Source organism: Eptesicus fuscus, chromosome 22, assembly GCF_027574615.1.
Source record: "Eptesicus fuscus isolate TK198812 chromosome 22, DD_ASM_mEF_20220401, whole genome shotgun sequence".
NCBI lineage: Eukaryota > Metazoa > Chordata > Mammalia > Chiroptera > Vespertilionidae > Eptesicus > Eptesicus fuscus.
The window spans coordinates 3,328,340-3,336,016 of NC_072494.1; positions in this window are offsets into that span (position 1 = coordinate 3,328,340).

Genomic DNA, 7,677 nt, shown 5'->3' on the forward strand with positions numbered 1-7,677 from the left:
GAAAGAAACATCATCCACCAGCTGCCTCCTGCACACCCCTTACTGGGGATTGCAACCCCTGCATCATGTGCCCTGACCAGGAATGGAACCGGTGACCTCCTGGTGATGGGATGATGGTCAACCCACTGAGCCCCAGCAGCCGGCGGCAGAGGGTCTTTGTAACCTCTTTCTCAGGAAGGTCTTTCAGACGAGCTGCTGTTGTGAGTGCTGGGAAACCTGTCCCGGAAAACATCCACGCAGAGCTCACATGCCCCTGTGCCCGAAGGTCAGAGCGAACACTTCTTCGGGAGTTCGACTACCCGATCTCCAAGGCCGTGGGTCCCAACCTTGTGGGCGCCGTGGCACACAGGACAATGGTATTTGTGTCACCCAGCGCGAGTAACTGCCAGGACTGCTTAAGGCTGGAGGCGTGGCTGGAGCCCCATCCACCACCTTCCCTGTGGGCGAGACCCGGTCTCCGGTCTCCTCTGGCCTATGTCAGGTGCACCATGGTGCTGAGAGGCACACGAGGTGAAAGAACGTGGCTCAAAAATCACATCCAACTGGACAACTCCGTGGCTCCTCACTGCAGGGAGGAAGGATCTGAAATGGACTTCTCTTTCTTCAGCAAGCAATGGCTTCCCCGTTGGAAAGTAAATGCTAGAAAATAGAGCACACGCAGGTGAAGCGGTCTGACGTCACTGCTCTGCCCTGACCCTGGAACCTGGTGCTGGGCAAAGGGTTTGGTATTCCGGTCATCCTGGGAACTTACTCCCAAATAAAAAGTCAATTTAAAAAAATATATTTTATTGATTTTTTACAGAGAGGAAGGGGGGGGGGGTATAGAGAGCCAGAAACATCAGATGAGAAACATCAATCAGCTGCCTCCTGCACACCTCCCACTGGGGATGTGCCCACAACCAAGGTACATGCCCTTGACCTGGAATCGAACCTGGGACCTTTCAGTCCTCAGGCCAACGCTCTATCCACTGAGCCAAACCGGTTAGGGCAAAAAGTCAATTATTTTATTATTTATTTATATTTTTTGTTAATCCTCACCCAGAGGATATTTTTCCATTGATTTTTAGAGAGAGTGGAAGGGAGAGGGAGAGACAGAGAGAGACATCGATGTGAGAGAGACACATCTGATGGGTTGCCTCCTGCACACGCCCCAACCAGGGCCAGGGAACCTGCAACCAAGGGATGTGCCCTTGACTGGAATTGAACCCAGGACCCTTCAGTCCGTGGGCCTACGTTCTATCTACTGAGCCAAACCGGCCAGGGCCATTGTTTTCTTTGTGAATCGGTGTCCAGAAGCAAGGAGAAGCAAATCAGAACATCGGGCCGGTGGCTGAGAGCCCAGGGCCTCTGCAGATACGAACGTGCTGGAAGCAATGCCAGAGTAACGCGTGCTAGAGCTCTTCCCGAGGGAGGAAGCCGGAGGCCGGAGCTTGGACGCCTTAAGCAGTCTTGTCAGTTTGCTCCTTTATCTCAGTTCTGCACGTGGAGCCGTGAAGATCTGTTTTAGTTCAGCCGGGAGGATTAGGACTATCCATGTCACGGTCAAGGTATCACGTGTGGCCGCCAATTTGTGGCTGCACATCAAGGGGGACTACACATGCAACCGTGAGCTTAACCCTAATGCACCAGAGGGAGTCCTCCTTGCTAACGCGCCCCCGTCTTTCCCCCAAACACGACTTCTCGGAGCTCAGTTCCTGGGTGGGGTCTTTTCCAGCGAGGAGAGGCGAGGAAGCAGCTTGTCAGAAGGAGGAAACAGCGCTCCCGGCTCCGGTGCCTTTCTGTGGGAGTCTCACCATTTAAACCTGCTCGTTCCACAAAAGGGGTGCGAGCGAGCCAGCCTGCCTCAGCAGCGTCGTGGTGGCCGCTGGTTCCCCCTTTCCTCTTCCTGGAACGGTTATTACGGCCTCCATGTCTGTTGAGTGACCGTTCATTCATTCGTCAAACATTCGCTCAGAACTCGCTCTGAGCCCAGCACTGCCCAGGGGGCTGGGAGGGAGAGGAGAACGGGTAATCCCTGCCCGGCGGCAATGTAGGCGAGGAGATGGTGCACACGCCAACGTTTCCCACGCAAAGTAGCAAGTCCTCCGACCCTGGTCTTTGGGACGGGGCCCCGGGTGCTGAGGGACTTCGGGGCTCGGCCTCGCTGGGACATTGTCAGATTCCGCCTCCCCCAACCTCTGAGCCTGCAGAGCAATGCCTCCTTTTCCTGGATGGTCGGTGTCTTTTCAGAAACCTCCTGACCGCTGTCCGCCTCACCCAGTCACCGAGTAGAAACTGCGCCTTCTCCAGCCGGCGGGCCGTCCAGGCTCTCGAGTCCCAGCCTCCCGCTTGTCCCCGTGCCCGCTGGCGCCCGGCCCGAAAGGCGCCGTGTTCTCAGCGGTGGCCGCTCGGCTCTCCTGGAAGGCCCGTTTCCGCTTCCGCCGTGGCATCTTTGCCTCCGGAAGTGCCTCCTCTTCCCTGGGCAGCCCTCCCTGATAAGGGACGGATGTGTGTCCCAGCGCACCCTCTCCCTGCCCCTCCCTCCACCTGGACCTGCGCTCGCTCCCCTCCACGCACTTGAAGCCACAAGCGCACCGTCTGGGCTCCACCTGTGGCCCGTCTGCCTTCCAGGTAACCCCGGCTCCACCCACCCCGCCGGGCGCCGTGGTCAAAAAGGGGGGCGTTCAGAGGAGAGGCCAGTGCAGAGGCCAGAGCAACGCCCGGCTGTTCTTCCGGAGACCGGCTCCAGGAACAGCCGGCCTGGTGCCCTGGGACCTGGCATGAGCACCCCGCTGCTGCAGAGGAACAGCTGCCCCTGGACAGGGCAGAGGAACGGCCATTCCGGGTGCTGCGCGCTGGCCCCCCGCAAACGAGCATCAGGCCCTCCTGGGCCTCTGCCTCCTGGACGGCGGTAGGCTTGCAACCTGTGCATGCGCAGTCCAGGCCCCTCTGGTCTAGGGCCGTCCCGCCCTGCGGGGCTCTGGGCCACCCTCCCGTCCGGGTCAGCTGTCTAGGACCCTTGGACAAGGCCCCCCAGAACTGGGGCGTCCTGGGAGGCGCCGGCCAGGACTGGGGTTTGCTGTTGATGAGTGGATGGGGAGCATCCAGCACCCGGGCGCCCAGGTGGCGCTCATCCCAGGCCTCACCTGCCGGCCCTTAAAGCGCCGGAGACCTCGTGAGGGCTTATCCCCGGGAAGTGGGGCTGCAGCCTCCCGGGCAGACCCCCGCCGCCAGGTGCTCCTGCATCGCAGCCCGTCCTGCCCCCGCGCCTCCGTGGGCACCGGCAGCCACCGAGCCGCCCGCCCTGCAGGCTCCAGCCGCGCCCATTTGCCTACATGGGAAGCCCGCACGCCACGCCCTGGACCAGGCCCGGAGCGGCTCTCGCTGGAGAAGGTAAGGGACCGGCGCTTCTGTCTTTGCTTCAAAGCGTTTTTCTCACGTGAACAGTTCCTCACGCGGCACACACAGCCAGCGGCTCAGGGGTCACATTGCATAGTTACCTTCTGACGAATGTGGGACCCCATGTGCGAGAGGAGGTGTCAGGAGAACCATTGGATGCAGGGAGGCGACGAGTCCGTTGCCCAGTCGGTTTCCCTGCCATCCGCCCTCTAACCTCCGCAGCTCCCCGGGCCTTGCCATCCGAGGGGAGGAGCAAAGGGCAGGGAACCCCACCGCCACCCCGTGTCAGGGAAGCGGCTAGAAGCTCAGTGTTAGATGAGCCTTTGTTAACCACTTGCTTCGCGGGGGGCCCGTGCTGGAAACCACACGTTCTCCTCCTAACAGGGCCATACAAGTACAAGTCTTACTTCATAGGTCAGCCTGCCTGTGGCCCTCCTCACTTGAGTTAATTTAGCCACATTCTCGCGAAGAACAGATTTGCTTGGTTAAGGTTGTGGGCAGGTTTGAACCCAGCACTGAGAGTAGGGGGTGAGGTGGGGGGGGGGGCGTCCATACGCAGGCCCTGTGGCCAGACTGCCTGGGCCCACAGCCCACCGGAAGCCGCCCAGCGCCCCAGCAGGCTCCAGCTGCACCCCGTTTGCCCACGTGGGAAACGCCGCACACCACGCGCCTGGACCAGGCCCCGACCCCGACCCCGGCCCCGGCTCGCACAGGAGGAGGTAAGTGACCAGCGCTTCTGTCTTTGCTTCAAACGTTCACAGTTCCTCACGCGGCACATACAACCCGCAGCTCATGTGTCACATGGTATCTGAGAGTTTTGTGCAGCTGTGAAGGGGGAGGGTCTGATGGGGGGGCGCCCCGAGAGGACAGGGTGTGTCACTCCAGCGACTGGAGCGCGGGGGCGGGCGGCCCGTAGCAGGCCCTGCAGCCCCACTGCCTCGCCGGCTCCCAGCTGTGCGCGCTGGAACACAAACACCCCGTTCCGCACCTGCGCCTCATTTTCTCTTCAATGAGAAGGAATCAAGGTGCCGACCTCACAAAGCTGGGCTTGAGGTTGGAATGAGTGTGTGTGTGTGCTGTGTATACTATGCATAGAGATGAGTAGGTATGTGTTGATGTTCTATGCAAATCCTGAAAAAACAGGTTTTGGAATGTGTCCAGCCCAAGGTAAGTGCCTGCCGTTATTATTATTGTTGTTGTTATTGGTGCTGTGACATGCGTTTAAGGTGAAATTGCTTTCTAGAGATGTAGAGTGTGTGTGCAGAGACAAGGAAGGAAGGTTAGATTACACATGATAAGGTAGGCCATCATTAGAGTCACCGAATGAGACTCTAATGTCACTGTGTTCTTTATGGTTTCAAAAACAAATTTGAAACTAGAAAAATCTGAATTGCTAGCAGGGAGCTTTATTTCTGAACTGTCTTGTATTTCTAATATAATAATATTTTCTCCAAAGGATGCACTTCAGGAATCTTTCCTTGCGCCTTTTCTTTGAATGTGTTAAAATCCCCTTTGGTGTCTGTGGTAAATTCAGTGTATCTGGGTTTTTCTAGAAATGCTTTCGGGCCTTTGGGGAGGCGGGCAGGAGAAAGGCAGCTTTCCTGCGTGAGCGGCAGCGCGCAGCAGCCTTTTCCGGAGTGATGGGCTGGGACTCGCCGCGGTCCTCCGGGGCTCCGGCTGCAGTCCGCGCACAGCGTCTCGGCAGGAAATGAGAATAAAGGGGAAGTGTGAGCACCTGAGCTATAGGACACCGCCATTTGCTTTCAGAATCATCGTAGGTGGGGCTGGAACTGGGGACCTTCTCAATTGTCTCAGAAACGCTCACCCTCGGTCCCAGCGGCTAGTGTGGGAACCTATCAGCTCTGCCTCGTTCAGCTGTTTGTCCGTTTGTCGGGTACCCCTTGCTCACCCCAGGGCTTCGGATGCGGCCTAGAGCAGCCGTCGCCAACCCGTGGTCCGCGGACCAGTGGGGGTCCGTGAGGTCCGAAAGGTTGGCGCCCGCCGCTCTAAAGGGTTCAGATATGTTGACCAAGGGATGGTTGTCCTGACAAGATACGTTCCCAGTCTCTCTCTCTCTCTCTCTCTCTCTCTCTCTCTCTCACACACACACACACGAGATACAGACATGAAATGGACATGAAGCACACGGATTATGGGATACAGCGGGTCTTCAAATGATGACCTTTTGTTCGGGCCCTTTCTTTGTCACGTTGATGAGATGCCTCAGGGACGTGTCCATCAGTCAGCCTACGTGAAGTTGGTTTCCTTACAGCCTTTTTGCTTGAAGTCACAGACTCTGTGGACGGTTTCTCAGTGAGGACGTGGGGGACAGAGTGAGGCCTGTTGGGGGAAAGGACCTTTTCCCGGAGAAAAGGGCTCGGTGGGAGCTGTGAGGTGTGCAGGGTGAAGGAGCGGGGTGGGAGGGAGGGAATGATGTCTCGGGGAAGGGAGGCACTAGATTGAAGGCCTGCAGGCGCGATGCGGCCCGGCAAAGGCAGGAAACAGCCTCGCGGTGATGCTGAGACGTGGAAGCAAGGCCTGGCTGCCTCCTGCGGAGGGAGGGCCTCGGTCAGACCAGCGGTGGGAGGGGAGGCAGCAAACATGGATTCATCCTTGGACTGTTTGCCGCTCCAGTGACGAAAACTTGCTCATAGACCCAAAGAGTGAAATAATAAAATAAATTAAACACAACCACATAAATGTATTTTTAATACAATTTTGTTTTTCAAAAGTCATGAGCCACCTAACAGGTGGCAGGTAGAGATCTTGGTGTACATTCCAGACTGTTCAAGGTCAGGAAGGGGTGCACATGCATATAGCTTACCCGTCCTGCACCTGGCGGGAGGGGTCTTGTCCGAAAACTCAGACCCTGGGAGGGCCTCTCTGCTTGGCCCGAGTCTGCCTCTCACCTGCCGGCAGCTGCACCATATCCGCTGGTTATGATCATAGCTTTCATAACGCGCCCCGCGCCCAGCACAGGAAGCAGCAGAGAAATCGTGGGAGCCGTCTCGTCTCGTCTCTTAGCTTCTCTTGTCCTCTAAGCTAACTGATATATGTAGGTGATGTAGACCAGTGGTCGGCAAACTGCGGCTCACGAGCCACGTGCGGCTCTTTGGCTCCTTGAATGTGGCTCTTCCACAAAATACCATGGCCTGGGTGAGTCTATTTTGAAGAAGTGGCGTTAAAAGAAGTTTAAGTTTAAAAAATTTGGCTCTCAAAAGAAATTTCCATCGTTGTCCTGTTGATATTTGGCTCTGTTGACTAATGAGTTTGCCGACCATACTTAAATAATATCAAGTGTGGACATGCTAATAAAGAAGTATATATAGGGTGGCTGTACGTTAGCCATAGGAACCACTAACTATGTCTCTAACCTAGAAAGGTTCCTTGTTAGGACAACGACCTTCCTCTCAAAAATATTTCTTTTTTTGAAGCAAACATTTTGACATTTAAAATGGAGGGTAACGTCCTTCGAAGGTTCGATTCATCTTGCCAATGGATGTCAACTGACTTGTGAAATTTCCAGAGTGAAATTTTCGCGCAGGCATTGGGGAGGTGTTCGGATCCGACCTCATCTGACGCCGAGGCGAGCTCGCTCGTTCGCATGTGTCACCCAGAGGGAGGGAGGTGTTCCCCCGTCCTCACACCCAGCGCGTGGTCCAGCTGGGCCGCTCTCTTCTGGAGAATGTGCACCTCCCGCCCCCGCTCCCCCCCCCCCCCCTGCCCCCCTGGCTCTCTAAATACCGCGGTCAGGTCAGCGTGTTCTCCTCGCGTAGAGAAGGCGCGTCCTGCGTCCTCGTGGCAACATCGGTGGTCAGACCTTCATTCCTGTCTCTCTACGTTGGCTTCCTTTTGTCAGGTATTAGACACACTTCCATAAAGGAGGCAAAGGAGGAAGGGGCATGAGGGGGAACGGTATACCGTGTTCTATGCACATATGGCATAAGCTGTCCGAGTCTTCGTCCCCAATAGGGGGCTGGGTCCCCGGGCCCTATTAGAGAAGGCAGATTGGGGTGACAAACTGGAAGAACCTGGCCATGAGTTTGGTTGACGTTTGGGAGTTTAACTTAGTTGCGAATTTTCTAAACCAGAGTCAATTCCATTCTCCTTCTTAGCAACAACAACAGAGAAACGAACATGTATTTGAAGTATTCCTTGCTTGCTGCATTTTAGACAGGTTTGATCAAAGTGGTTAAATTCCTATGAAAAAAAAGGGGGTGGAGGTTTTTAATTTAAAAAGGGAAAAAAAAACAAAAAACAAAAAGCAAAACAGACATGTTCAGCTAGATGCTGCTTAAA